Source organism: Xiphias gladius, chromosome 7, assembly GCF_016859285.1.
Source record: "Xiphias gladius isolate SHS-SW01 ecotype Sanya breed wild chromosome 7, ASM1685928v1, whole genome shotgun sequence".
NCBI classification, from domain to species: Eukaryota; Metazoa; Chordata; class Actinopteri; order Istiophoriformes; family Xiphiidae; genus Xiphias; species Xiphias gladius.
The window spans coordinates 2,036,548-2,051,155 of NC_053406.1; the positions used below are offsets into that span (position 1 = coordinate 2,036,548).

Consider the following 14,608-nt stretch of genomic DNA (forward strand, 5'->3'; position numbering starts at 1 on the left):
AGTCCACAGGTGCACCTAATACTCTCATCAACCCAACAAGGTGCTGCAGTTTTTAAATCCCAGCTCATCACGCCACTCTTCGCCAAATCATCCGTTCATCTACGTGGTACAATGCTTTATCTCACTTCTGTTATCGTTGCCTGAGTAATCTCGTGTTGTCTTTTGAACTCAGTTTACCCATTGTTTGCCTGTGACTCAGGTTCACCTCTGCATGCCTTCCTGTTTTCCGGCTTCACCCAGTTCACCGTCATGTCTACAAGCTCCAGCTCAAGAACAAGCATGCAGTCTGCCCAGCCTCTGTCAACAACCCTGTCTAAGTTAGCTGCTCTACTGCCTTTCCTGCTCTCCAGCCATTCCAGCCCATCCCCAATCCATCTTCACAAAATTTTTACCATAAAGAACCTTTTTGAACTGTGGAAACGTCGCTGTGTCTGAGTTATGTTTTTGGGTCTTTATTGAATCTTACCCAAACAATCTGGCACCAACATGGACCCAGTACACTCAAACTAGGATACAATCAACATCCAAAGAGCTATGTCCAGTCAAGGAATCCTTCTCGGTCAATGTGATAAACTCCTACAGACTCTTTCTGACAATAACCAGGCTATGGTAACTCAAATTACTCAATTAACAAATCAAGTCTCTTTACTAATGTTTCTACTCACCCTGCCTACCTCAACAGGTTCTCCGCCAGCCATACAATCTCCCCAGAAGCCTCCACCTGCTTCATTGCCTATCCCTCTCATGCCAAGAGATTCCTACACTACAGACAACCCTTCGCTAGGTATTTGGACAGATGCTATGGTTTTCTTCTCCAGTGCTCCCTCGTATTCCATCAGCGGGCATTAACCTTCCATTCAGAACAATCTAAGACACATTTTGTCACAGGATTGTTAAGGGGCAGAGATCTGGCATGGGCTGAAGCTGTTAATGCTCATCAATCTGAGAGCACTCTTTCATATGAGGATTTTGTTTCTCAGATGAAAGCTGTTTTTGATCATCCTGACCAACTAGGAAATGCCTTTAACTGTCTGCTAAATCTCTGCCAGGATATTTTGGACTCTGGTGGTGGATTCATGCTGGAATGATGAGGCACTTTGGGGGGTATTTATTAAAGGATTAAGTGAGCAGCTAAAGGATGAATTACTCTCTCAAGATGATCCCACTAACCTGTCTTCTCTTGTTTCCCTTGCTATCAGGCTAGATAATTGCCTGTGAGAACATCGCCGAGAAAGAGCTGGCCGTTCTCCACTGCCTCCAGTTTCCCATTCTCCAACACCATTTCTTGCGAGGATGAGTCTCTTCTTCCCTGAGCTCAACCCCTAGGTGTCCCACACTAACAGGAAGCCCTAAGGAGGAACCCATGCAGTTAGGCCGAGCACTTATTTCTCTGGCTGAGAGACAGTGCAGAATGAGAGCGGGTGAGTTTCTGTACGGCCAAAAGACAGGTCTCACCAGTCAATGCAGGTATAATGGTGAGTCAGACTGTTCCTGCGGCCCCTTCTAAACCCAGACTCCAAATACAGGCAACTCTTTGTTCTAATCAGCTCTCCCTTCCTCTCCTGGCCCTAGTTGATTCTGGTGCAGAGGATAATTTTCTGGACAAAGAATTGGCACTACAATCTAGCATTCCCCTTGAGACTTGAGAAGTCTCATCTCACAGCTAATGCCTTGGACCGATGACTTCTTGTTCAAATAACCCCTCAAACTGTTCCCGTCACTTTGATTTTGTTTGTCAACCAATGTGAAAAGATTCAGTTTAACATAGTCACCGCTCCCTGGTTTATTTCTGTGTGAAATTGAAGACGTGTCGTTTCATAAATTATCTTGATGGTAGATCTTCCACCATTATCACTAGGCCTTCCTCAGTCTGTGTTCTTATCTGTACTTATGTTCTCTTGGATTTGGGAAACGGTGGTCACAGTTCAAGTACTGTTCCAATTCAAAGTCCGGAAGTTGTTTTATTATGGTTGTTTTGAGAGCTCACTTGTGTTTCAACTTTTGATATTTATTTTTCAGGCGGGAAAGTAACCATTAACATTCCAAATATGTGGTTGATTTACCAAAAATACTCATTTGGAAATTTGCTTCAATGTTTACAGAGTTGTGAGGACCTGCCAGCTGGGTGAGCTTCCATTCATTATCCATCCTCATCCCCGCAGAGAACACTCTTATCTCGCCAAGCCCTTTGGTAATTTACCAGTACAGCTGATTTATCCGTAGTGTTTTAAACATTTGATAAAATTTCTTTTAGAAATTTTGGCCTCAAAGTTGAAATCATAAGATTCTGAAATCAGAAGATTCATGTTTTGATTGGAGAGTTAAACAGCACTGCCTCTGTGGACTTTGGGGTCCTTACATGTACAGATCTCAAAACATTTTAATAAATAGAATCGCACTCAGAGCGCAGACTTCCGTCAAGGCCAACGTCAAACAACATACACCAGACTAAAGAGAGAGATTTAGTTTAATGGGCTTCTCACTGGCCCATACGCTATCCCTCCACCAAGTTTGCTGGAAATCGATTCAGTACTTTTTTCGTAATCCTGCTGACAAATAAACGCACACAGGCAAAAACATAACCTCCTTGGCTGAGGTAAATATGTATGAATGAGAGAAAGTGTGGTGTATAATTTTTATTCTATATCATATCCCATAGCAACAGTGACTAGCTTAGAAGGATTTAAAGAAGGTTAGTTGCGCTTTCTTAAGTGTGTTGATGTTATGAGCTTTGTGCTGTGGACTTGTATGTTTTAATTCTATGAATTATCAGTTGCCATCTGCAAGAGCCTTTCTGATTTATAAATATGATAGCCTCGCTGACATCCTGCCTGCATAAACTGTATTTCCCTGGTGTTACTTCATCAGTGCAGTCCAGTCAGACAACTCCTACTCATGCATTTCATCATTGTTTGAAAGGGATGGCTTTTCTTCTTAACTGGCCAATGAGTGTTGCATCAGAGAAGGCTATTCATGTATTTCTGTCCTCTAAATATATTCTCCAACCACAAAGCTTCAACTGTGTTGAAGAGAATATTTTACAGATCACTTTTGTGACACTGACTGATATTTACTTTACTGGTGTGTTTATCAAGATGGATTGCATTCTTCCCTCAAAATGTCAAGGACTCCAACAGCCTGTCAACAAACCAGGGGGAACGCTCTGAGGCTTACACCATCTGTGCTTTAGGATATTCTCTATTCAAGGTGGGTTTTGGTGATCATTGTGTTTAAATTTGATTACAGATGTTATTCACTTGAAACAAGCAACCTGCAGATTTAAACACGCCAGACCAAGGTTGGTTCAAGTCTGCAGACGGAAAGACAACCTGAGAAAATATCCTGTTTTGTGACTTTGCAACTGAAAAGATCTTGTGAATTTTTAGCTTGAGGATGGAACAAAAGCTTAAACACATGAAGCAGTGATCCTGAGGAAACTCTAACTAAATTTAAAGCAAAGTTAAAACACATCAAGGTGGTGTACAGTGAATGAGTGTGTTCATGCAGAGCACACATGGAAAAAAACCTTCACACATGACTTGAAGGAAGTGTCACAGAAAGATCAGGTGGTTGGAGAGAGATTTTGAACAATATAATTAAACTAAAGTCAAAAGGTTTACCCTGCAGCTGTGGAAGACACAGGTGTGGAAAGTCTCCACCTACTCTGTCAACCACCACAGTCTGTCGTATGGCTACTGAGGCTATACTTCAGCACAGTGGTGCTTTGACGTTGAAATAAACTAAATATAATCAAATTATTACAATCGATGTAAAATGTTATAATGAAACTATCAGTTCCCTCAGGGGGAGGGGTGCCAGTGAATGTGTCGTTCAGGGCACTCACATGTCCAAAAAAAGTCTTGACTACTGGTGACTTATCATACACTTCTTAACAAAATATTCAAAATAGCCATTAAAAGACTTAATAAAATCATTCTCACCACCATAGACAGATAAGCTCTCGTAAACATGAACTGATTTGAGAAGATATGTTGTTGAGCAAGATGACTGTATTCCCTCCCCAAAGAATTATGAAACAATAATTTTGAGGGGAAAATGTATCACCGTTTTAGTTGTACAGGAAATACTACAGTTACAGCAACACAGTACAGAAAAGAAATTGCTTCCTTAATTTATTTTTATAAATATTTTTCAATCACATATGATGAAAACAACCTATTTTTTGGTTTTTGACCTTTGCCTGTCTTATCACTCCATAAGCATTTGTTCCTCTTGGTTGATAATAAATTACTGGACTTCATTAAATCTGGCTATATTGTCCACATTTGTGTACTTAATAACTCTGCTAGCACTATTTGTGACACACCATGTTAAAAAATTCATTTAAGAATTTCAAACACCTTACTTCACAGAGAGAACAACCAGGGCACGATACACAGCAACAATGATTCATATACGCAAGCACGTTTACACACACAACTGTCCCAGTTTGATTTATTGGATTAGTGTGGATACATTCATTAATTATTTAAATAATGAACAAGAATAGTTGTAACGTCTATAAAATGAAGAGCTTTGCATTGTAGGTTTGTTATCAGAAAGTAGTGTATATGCCATGGACATTACTTTTTTCATTGTGTTGTGGAATTTTTGAGGCACTATATAGTAGATTTATTTACACACTCAGAAAGACTATAGTCAACCCCTGAATTCTCTGTTTTGGAAAAGCAAACACTAATTAACATGTACTACATTCTCATACAAACATTTGAGGTCCTCCTTAGTCCTCTGGAGGCCTGGTATTACCAGTTTAGTGCCTGAGGGAGGGCATTGTTGGTATACATGATTGTAATTCTTATTTTTAAACATTTAGGAGTCACTGCAGTCAGCACTTAATCATCACGCTCAGACTTTACTAAATTCCCTTTTTACTTCTTTACGCAAAAAGTCTAGGTCCTACTTTTTACTTCGAATATTTAGCCATGCCAGCGGCATGACTGTATGAATGGCAATGTCAGGGAGTTGGTTGGTCTGTCTGTCAGTCCTCCACTTTGGTCCAGACCGAAATTTCTCAACAAACATTGGAAAGATTACCATGCAATTTTGTACAGACATTCAGGGGTAGGGGATAAAATTGAATAACTTTGGTGATCCCCTGACCTTTTCTCTAGCACTGCCATGAAGTGGCCATTTTTGTTTTTTATTAAAATATCATGGGTTCCTATCCTTATGTAGGATTATTTAGGCATTTCCTCATGCTAATGACTGATTGCCCAATACACACATCCAATTTATGAACAATCCTAGAATCATAAAGGTTTGCGCATAAGTAAGGACAAATCAGAGACCTATTTACATTTGTTGAATCAGATGTAGAATTTTGTTATTTATAAACAAACTTAAGAAAAAACATTCATTAATTTGGCCCATTGAGTGTAAAACTACTGGCATCATCTTATAACACTCGCCATGTGTGGGGATGGACTGTGCCCTTTTAATTGGGAAAACTATTACTGACTATTACTATTACTAATCGCTGCACAAAGAGTTGAGTTTCGATGACAGTATCTTATTCATTCTCAAGAGACATCACAATAGAAGTGACTGGAAAAAGAAATATTGAATGTGAACGTGTGTTAAAACAGAGGAAGTGAGAGCAGGAGAGTGGTGAGTGTAACATGACTCTATTGTTGTATTAATGGAATTGTGTCTGTGGAAAAATGCGTTATACCTAATTTATCAAGACAACAGGTTAACATGGAGGAAGTCTTGAGTTTGCGTAAACAGCAAATTAAAACAGGAGTAGATCATAAAACGGGAGGGCTTCTTACTGAAATAAGACTGCAGCTTGACTTTCCCCCATTCACCAAACCATCCATGGACTGTAAATGCCGTGCTGACATTTTGTGTAACAAGTGTGAGACATGTCACTCTGCTCTCCAGGTTATATTTCTATCAACATAATGAGGACATTTTTTTTTGATAAAAGCACAGTATTTCATTTGTTTTCCACCAAAATATCCGGTTTTGAAATACCTTGTAGTGACCACAGCATTATTAAACTTTTCTATGGTTCTGTTTAGACATTCAAAAGACTTGGTTAAGGTTAGAGAAAGGTTGTGGTCTGGTCTTGTAAAGGCAAAGTTCGCTTTGACTGGAGGCACAATGTGTTCACTAACATTTGACCAAAATCACGATCCTTCCCTAACCTTAACCAAAGTGCTTTTGTTGTCTAAACCTAACCACAGATGGGAGTAAGGATGTGAACCCTGGTCTAACAACTGATGTAGAAAAAACCTGCAACCAACCAAATATTCAGCTACTCAAGTAATGTTACTTAGCAGATCATCTGATCATTTGGTCAAATGATAAAATATGATGCAATCTTATAGGTTAATCTAGACCTTACGGGATCTAAGTAGTTACAATTAACTTTAAGCTGACCGAACCATGTTAAAATTATGTTATCAATTTGTGTGGATGCTTCATTAATAATAGTCCAGTAATATATAATAACACTAACAATAAGATTATGACATGCTCCATAGAGTACTTTGTGTATTTTTACACCTGTATTTCTACTTTCACTTAAATAAAAGTTCTGAATATGAATGCACTGATCCAACTTTTTCTTTCTCGAGAGCAATTCTATACCTCAACTCAGGGTATCTGCCAATACTGAGAACCAACTTGATACTAAGGCTCTGTTTTCGCCTGATTAAACTCCGTATACCTCACAGTGTGATACTTATTGGGATTGTCTGTATGTAAGGTAACATGAGGCCATTAATGGCTGTAGCACTAAAAACTAAGTCAGCAGCCCCCTGTGATTTAAAGAAAGAACCTGAGTGTTGTTTACCCTTTTTTATTTTGGTTTCACTATCTGTCTCTCTCGTTGCAGATTCTACTTCCTGCCCTTGTGTGTTTCCTGCCACTGTCTGCCCGCGCTAATGTGTTGCACCTGTGTCTCATTGTCTCCCCACTCTTTTCTCCTTTCCCTCTGTGCCAGTTAGTCTTCGTTCCCCTGGGACAAGTTTTCCAGCCTTTTTTCCTTGTGTATTGTCTTCCTGGTAGTTTTTGCCCTTGCTTGTTTTTTTGGACCTCGCCTTTGACACATTCCTTTTGGTTTTGTCTTCCTGAGTGTTTCACCTACCTGTGTACTGACCTGTTTTTCAGTGAAGACCCTGATTTTTGGAACTCGGTTTTTGTCTTTTGAGTCATGTTTGTGAGTCCTTTGTCTGGTGGTTTCAGTTTTTACACTGCTTAATCAGCAGTATCAGCTCTGATACTGATCTGGGAGTTCAGATCAGAGCACCCCTACACCCGAACATTTCCTCCACATCTCTCAATTGTTCATTTGGCCTAACTTGTTTCACCATTAACAACTAAAAGCAGTACAGTATATCAAGAAATCAGGATGGTGTACCTGATTTTAACCTTAAAAATCACCTTCATGTTTAAGCCAGTGCATTCGAGTGCATGCGACAAAGTAAAATTAGCGACTGCCAAATTTTACAGTAAGCATAAGACAGCGATTCATCATTTAAACCGATATTACTGCCACGTCATGCTTGAAACTAATAAATGAACAGTTCCTACTGTCACTGAATGAGCAAATTTTGTATTCCCTCCAGGTTCAATGGAGGAGTGATGAGCCTGTTGACCAGCATTACTTCATCACTTAAATTATCATTATTATCATTATCGGGGAGGCAGCGACAGTAATGTTGCTCATCTTTTTGAGCCATTTGCTGTTCAACGTCCATGACTTTCTAACATAATGTATTTACAAACCTGAGTAATCCTCTGGTCAGTATCACAAATATGTTAAATAATTATAAATCCTGTCCATTTACTGGAATTCTAATTATTTTTAGCCAAAATCCAAGAAAAATGAAGCCAAATAATTTGAAAAACAGAAATGTTTGACTAATCAAACATATTGAGAGGTCCGTGTTGAACCAACTGCAACAAAAGTTAGTATACCCTTCATTAGTGAGATTCTATAGTTTATATATACATACACAAACACACACACACACACACACACACACACATATATATATATATGTATATGAAAACCCCTCTGTGATTTTTTTTGTGTTTGGGATCATTGTCATGTTGGAAAATTCCTCTCCTGCTAAACTTCTTGAGACTGAGAATCCTCTTTTCATTCAGTGTCTGGGTAAACAAACTTGCATTAATGGTGCCGTCCATAAATGTCATCTCCTCTACAACGTTTGCTCTTATACAGCCCCATATCAGCACACTCCCACCTCCATGTCTCACCATTGGCACTATGCAGTCACTGTGGTGGTCCTGGCCAGACCAAACATAAGAAGGTGCCACTAATATTCATCAGGTTTCTTTTCATGTTCTTTTGCAAAGTTTAATCTTGCATTTTTTGCCATTATGTGAGCAGTGGTTTTCTTCTTGGACGTAGTCCATAGGGGTTGCCTTCATGCAATGTCCTCGACACTGTCTGATCAGTCACTGAAACACCAGTTTCCACAGATAATCGTTGTGTCATTGCAGAAGCACTTACATGTCTGTTTTTTAATGCAAGGTTGCATACGCAGCGATTTGTGTGTGGGTCATTTATCGAGGACAGCCACTGCACCTTCTATTACTGGTAGTATGGCTCTTCCTGTACCTCCTAACCACTAATGTAACTTTGGTTCAGCTTATGTTCAGTAACCTACTGATGCTCTTGTACCCTCTCTCATATTTATGCAGTCTTAAAATCTGGTTTCTCTTCCTTACCAAGTGGAGCCATTAGACATAACCCAGGTCAAAACTGAGAAAGTCGTGCCGTTTACATGTTCTTTTATAACCTCATTTATCCAATAAGCCCTAAGTAGAAATCACAGGTGTCATCACTTTTGTTGCATTAAGGTTGTAATTTGGGGTCCATGTTTTCACTGTAGTAAGATTCCCGTAAGATGGTACAATTTTAAATCATTTAACATTCCAATGATAGTGCACAGGAGTGTAGTCAGTTTTGTTGTACAGTAGTATAATGTGTTCAGTCTGCACATATACAGAAAAAAGTACATTTTTTTGCAGACAACAGAGGAAAAATCAGTCTCTGTCTGGTGCTACCCCAGAATCAAACAGCATTAAAAGGGAGCCGATTCTTTACCAAGTGTGTGGAAGAAAAAATAAACAGCGTGACATAAATTTCCTGCAGCCATGGCAGCATTCAGTGGTGACTTTTATAGCTTGAAAGTGAGAGGAGCGGCGCTATCAGACTATTGGGCTTTATTACAGTGGGTATAATAGGGCTGGCTGGAGAGTTTTATACGTTTCTGTCTGGTTGAGCGCCATTGCATCTCTCTATTCTCCACCAGTGTGATTGTTGCAGCAGCAGGTTGTCTGTGATAGGCTATTGTCCCCACTCTCCAAAAACTGTTCACCTCAGCCGCGATGCTGCCTCTTCTCTCCTCTCTAGCCTCTGCTGATTTTCAGCAGAGCCCCCACCCACACTCTCCCCTTTTTTCCCCATCTGAATAAAGAGCTCTATCTATCAAAACCAGGCCAAGACTCAATCTCTCACTGGCTCTCTGGCCTCCCATCAACTATCTGTGAAAACAGTAGCTTATAGAGCTGAGGCATATGCGAGGGCTGCTGTGATTACATTTTAGATCTACCACAGGAAACCTCAAGCCCTGAGTCTCCAAAATACACAGACACACAAAAAAACACAGAGGCTGTTGCCCTGAGTGTCCAAATCCCACCTCAGCAACACACCACCCTTCTCCTTAACCCCTTTAAATCCAGTTTTCCCCTTTAATTTACCTCTTAAGTAGGTTTAAGGTTGAAGAAAATCATCTTCTAGACAGTTCTAGCTCTTCGCTGAAGCTTTATGATGTTTATGCTGAATAAAGTGTTCCATTCCATGATTTGGAAATGCTCCACATGTCTTCTGCATCATTTTAAACATATTTCCTCAAAAGCCTGACATATTAATGTATAAATTAACCCAAGTAAAAGCTACATGCAGCACATGGCAATATTACGTACTTAAGACCCAGTAAAAAAGGAGAATTAATGTTATTAGAATGAGAATACGTTGTTAATTTACGTAACTGGCAAGGCGCAAATATGTTGTTACTGAAAGTATCAGTAAAATGTGTCCTTTATGTAGTGAGGTGGAGTTTCATGCAGGAGAAAGGAGTAGGTGACAGGAGTAGGTGTCCTGTTCACTCATAATCAATTGAGGACAAAACCTCAGGGTTTCCCCAGTTGGGATTCCAGCCATGGACTTACTGTATATGTATAGTATTTGGTATCTTTGGAAACACTGGGACATCCACTAGAATTTAAAGTAGAATGACCAAAGTTTGGCAGCACAGCGTGAGTTTGAAAAGACTGGTCCAGTCAGTGGGTCAGTGGGTTTGATGAGGTTAAAAATACAGCCATGCTAAATGCTATAAGTAGCTTCAAATTGGTGAGGCAAGCTGTGAAATTGAAATAGGGCGACTAAGTTACAAAAAGTCTTAAAAGGCCGCAAAAGATTATACTACTTGAACTCACTTGCCTTTAATTAGTTTAGTGCAGGTAAGAAGGTAAATGCATGTGTACAACACAATAACTGAGCAGATTTTACACTAGTATTGATTGCAAGAGAGGAAACTACTTCCCTCCTCACTTGCTTAGTTTGTTTTCGTATCTGTGAGATAGGAAGATTGGTTAGAAAAGAGACAGACTGAGAGAGAAGGAGAGATATAGTGGTATAGAGTTTTAAGCCTAGCAAGGCTCAGTGGTTAGCCCCAGTCCCCTCTTCACACTGCAGGCCTGACTGCAGCCCAGTATAGTAAGAACTTAATGCCACCAGGGACCCAGCCCATTTGAATGCTCAGGCTTCCTTTATCACAGGCACAAGTGGTGCAGAAAAATTGCTCAGGATTAATTCTGGAGGCCTTGCAAATACACACAGCTGGGATCAGTGCTTACAGCTTTCTCGGAGGTGGCACTCTTTAAAATGTGGGGCTTTTTTGAATGCTTTTATAAACGGTGGGCTGGGCCTTTCCACTGAAGCTTTGCCTTTTGTGGGGCTGAAGGGGCTGCCCGAGTTGCTAATGCAACTTAAAATAGTGTTACAAGACATAATAGCATACATGTACAAAGTGATAAGGGAATTACGGCTTTTTCTGCGCCCCCCAAAAACCTGAGTTTCCACCGAGGTTCCCAAATGTAAAGAGTTTTATCACCTTGTTGGCTGTGAACTGCACTATGCCAGTATATATCACTCCCAAATACAGTGCATCGCAGGATTTGGATGGGCTAGTGTTAGATAGGATGGAGTACAGTTGTAAACTGGTTTTTCTCTTGCTACTACAGTTCTTTAACTGTGTCCATTAACAACAGGAATAGTGAAGAGTGAGGAAGTCAGCTGCAGCCACAGACCTTGCCTGGACCTGTGCACCAACTAAGGACTGTTCAGAATAAGAATTCCACTAGGATTGGATGAATATTGAGAAGCATGAATGTACAGTATTAATGCCTTGAGTTTATAGCCTTGAGCAACTTCATGCTGTAATGCATTCATTCACTACAGCAGGTCTTCATATCAATGCTTGCATTATCTACGTTAAATGTACAATATCTATGACTATTTAACTTCTGTCAGTGCAGGAGAGTCTGATTGCTAAAATGACAAATGACAGAGGGGGTTCAGGCCATTACCCACTCAAAATGTTTTGGAGTATGTCCTAGGCATAGTCTTGGGTATGGATGGTGGGGACACTACTGAATTGTCCCTACCAGTATTTCTACTGATGTAAACACAGTGTTACCGGTGAGATATGCAGAGCTGCCGGGTTTGTGTGTTTCCAGCAAAATGCGAACTATTTTGATGAAGGATGAAAAAACAAGACATGGGGGATACCTAACCTGATAATCTGGCAACCTGTTATACTGTGCACTGTCAGCTGGCTATAGCACTGGCAGTAGTAGTGGTATCCGAACGGGGATAATGATAAATGGACGGTGGTTTGAAGCAAATAAACATTTCAAATATTGCAAATTTAAAAGGTCTATGTATCAGTACGGACATAATATTTAAACATTTGGCATAAGGTGTGAGCTAATTTGTGGTTATTCCTCGTCATTTTATCAAATTTTATTACCAGGCAAAAATGCCCCCCCAAAAGCAAAGGATAGATCTTTTTTTAAGAAGAACCAAAGTGTAGTGAAGTAACAGCTTAGCTGTTCTGTGATCAGTCCCAATATTAACCATTTTAGGAACATGTGGGATTAATATTTAATGAACTAACATCATCCCGACCCCTCCTATTTTTCAAAAATGGAACAGGGGTTGAGTTATATTTGGGTGGATCATTAGATTATGGAAATTATATTGAGGGTACACAGCTGGTCAAAGTGAATATTTTGTTTGTGAATGTCATGCATATCAACACACACTTGGATATGTTGTAGATATCTTGGAGATTTTGGATTCCAGGGAAAAAATATTTTGAAGTAGATTTATACTTATAATGTAAATATGTATACTGTATCACTCAAGAGGCTTACATGTATCTATGAATCTAATTATAACATAATATTTGTACGTTCTCCCTGTGCCTGCATGTGTTTCCTCCTTGTACTCTGGTTTCTTCCCACAGTTCAAAGACATGCAGGTTAATGTGACTAGTTGTCTTTCTCTCTGTGTAAGCCCTGTGATTGACTGGCTTCCTGTCCGGGGTGTATCCTGCTCCTTGCCGAATGTCAGCTGGCGCCAGGATTAGCAGATACAGCAAATGAATGGATGGATAATATACATTAATATAATAAATCGATGTAGTTAAAATTTTATGTGGTTTACTTATAGAACCATTAATTTGATATTTCAGCTTCCAGGCTGAAATATTACAATGGCTGAGGTAACTCAATGCACCGCAACTGTGAAAGTAAAATAACATAAAGCTATAAGTTTATCATTTGTTCACTCTGTAAGTGCCTCTGAGATCCCTCTCTGGATGTGTGCCTCTGTAACTGTGTTGTTTTAGAAATACCACATGCGAGCTGTGTATACATTCTTAGGCCATTCCTGGAGAGGGGCTAGGGTTAGGGTTTCTTAAAGTCTTTTGTTAGGGAGAGGTTGCCATAAAAGGTGCTATTGATGTCCACCTCAACTCTTCCAAGGTCTAGCAATTTGTCATGGCATAGCTACCTTGTGTAAGCAGCAGAGGTGTATAATTTTGTCTTTGTTGGAATAATATAAATGCTGAAATCTGTTAACACTTCAGAAAGGGATATCTTTCTGACCTCTGACTCCTGTAAGGTATTGTCTCCATATTTATTGCAATACATATAAATACATATAAATACATATAAATGCTTCAACCCATCAGTGTTTTGTGTACGATTTCCATAGTGCTGAGTCTTTAGTAAAGGAACACCAACTGAAGAAAGCACATCACATCAAAGCAAATTACACACAAGGAAATTTCAGGAGTACACTAAAACCACTAAAACGGTATCACTCAGTCAAGTCAAAACATTGTTACTGTCCTCCAGAAATCTCCTTTGTTGGACTTACATCATTTCTGTGTTTGCTTGTATTTTCTGTATTTATGGGGACACACTGTATGTGACTTGATTTTGTTTTATTCCTTTGCCATATTTTCCCCCTAATTGTGATATATTTTGGGGAAGTGATGAAGATCTTTTACCTTTCATTCTTTTCTTGCTCTTTCTCTTTCGCTAACCACTTACCCTGTGTCTCTACAAGAAAAAACAAAACACAAAAACACAGAATGACTGACGGACTGCTGCAGCAGCCTAAAGGTGGAATGCTAGCAGCACACACTGTCACCCATCTAGTGGAGTGCACTTTGAGCACCAGTCCGCACCACACAGCCAAGCTATCAAGAGACTAGTCAGCATGAATGCACACACATATTCACACAAACACAAACACACAGTTCAATAAACACAGATAATCATTCCCTCCCCCATCACTTTCTCTTACACGCTCACACACACACACACACACACACACACACACACACACACACACACACACACACACACACACACACACACACACACACACACAGAGCTATCAGCACGGGCATGCCCCTTCCCTTAATGCTGATGACACTGTTCCCATTTTTGTGGAGACAGTGCTCTGTAGCTGTGGCGATATGGAATCTTACGGTCGACACACTCCATCGGCCAGCAGCTTGCTTCCAGCCACATAGCTTTGTTTATGTGGAAAACCATATCAAAGTGAATTACTATTGAGAGGTAGCTAAATCAAATATGTGGTGTGAGGAGAGGAAATAAAAAACATCGTTTCCCATTTCAAAGTAGTTTGCCCTTGAATGTTATTCTAAAACTGTTAATAATGACTGCTTTTTATGATGTAATGACGCCAGAGACATCCAGAGCTCAGCTCCCGAGGTGAAAGATATGGAAGCGGACAGACTCACTAACCATCAAGGAAAGCATCATTTCATTCAACTCCACCTCACTGTGTTACTCCTGCACTTAAAAGGTCATGTTCAAATATTCAGCTTTGTATTTGCTGCAAAGACGTACGCTCGGACAGAAATGAGAAGTAAAACTAGCTGTAGTTCAGTACAAATAAGGAGATGGGGAGGTAGGATGACCTCCAGCTTCCATAAGATAATGTTAG

General features: G+C 39.8%; 1 long non-coding RNA gene across 1 annotated transcript; it reads left to right on the forward strand.

The window, feature by feature from the left end:
* The first annotated feature begins 31 nt into the window (after nt 1–31).
* Nucleotides 32–1,860, forward strand: LOC120792365. The gene is made up of 4 exons (XR_005707794.1): nt 32–106; nt 200–609; nt 683–784; nt 1,200–1,860. It is a non-coding gene; the product is annotated as an uncharacterized LOC120792365 (long non-coding RNA).
* Nucleotides 1,861–14,608: the final 12,748 nt, after the last annotated feature.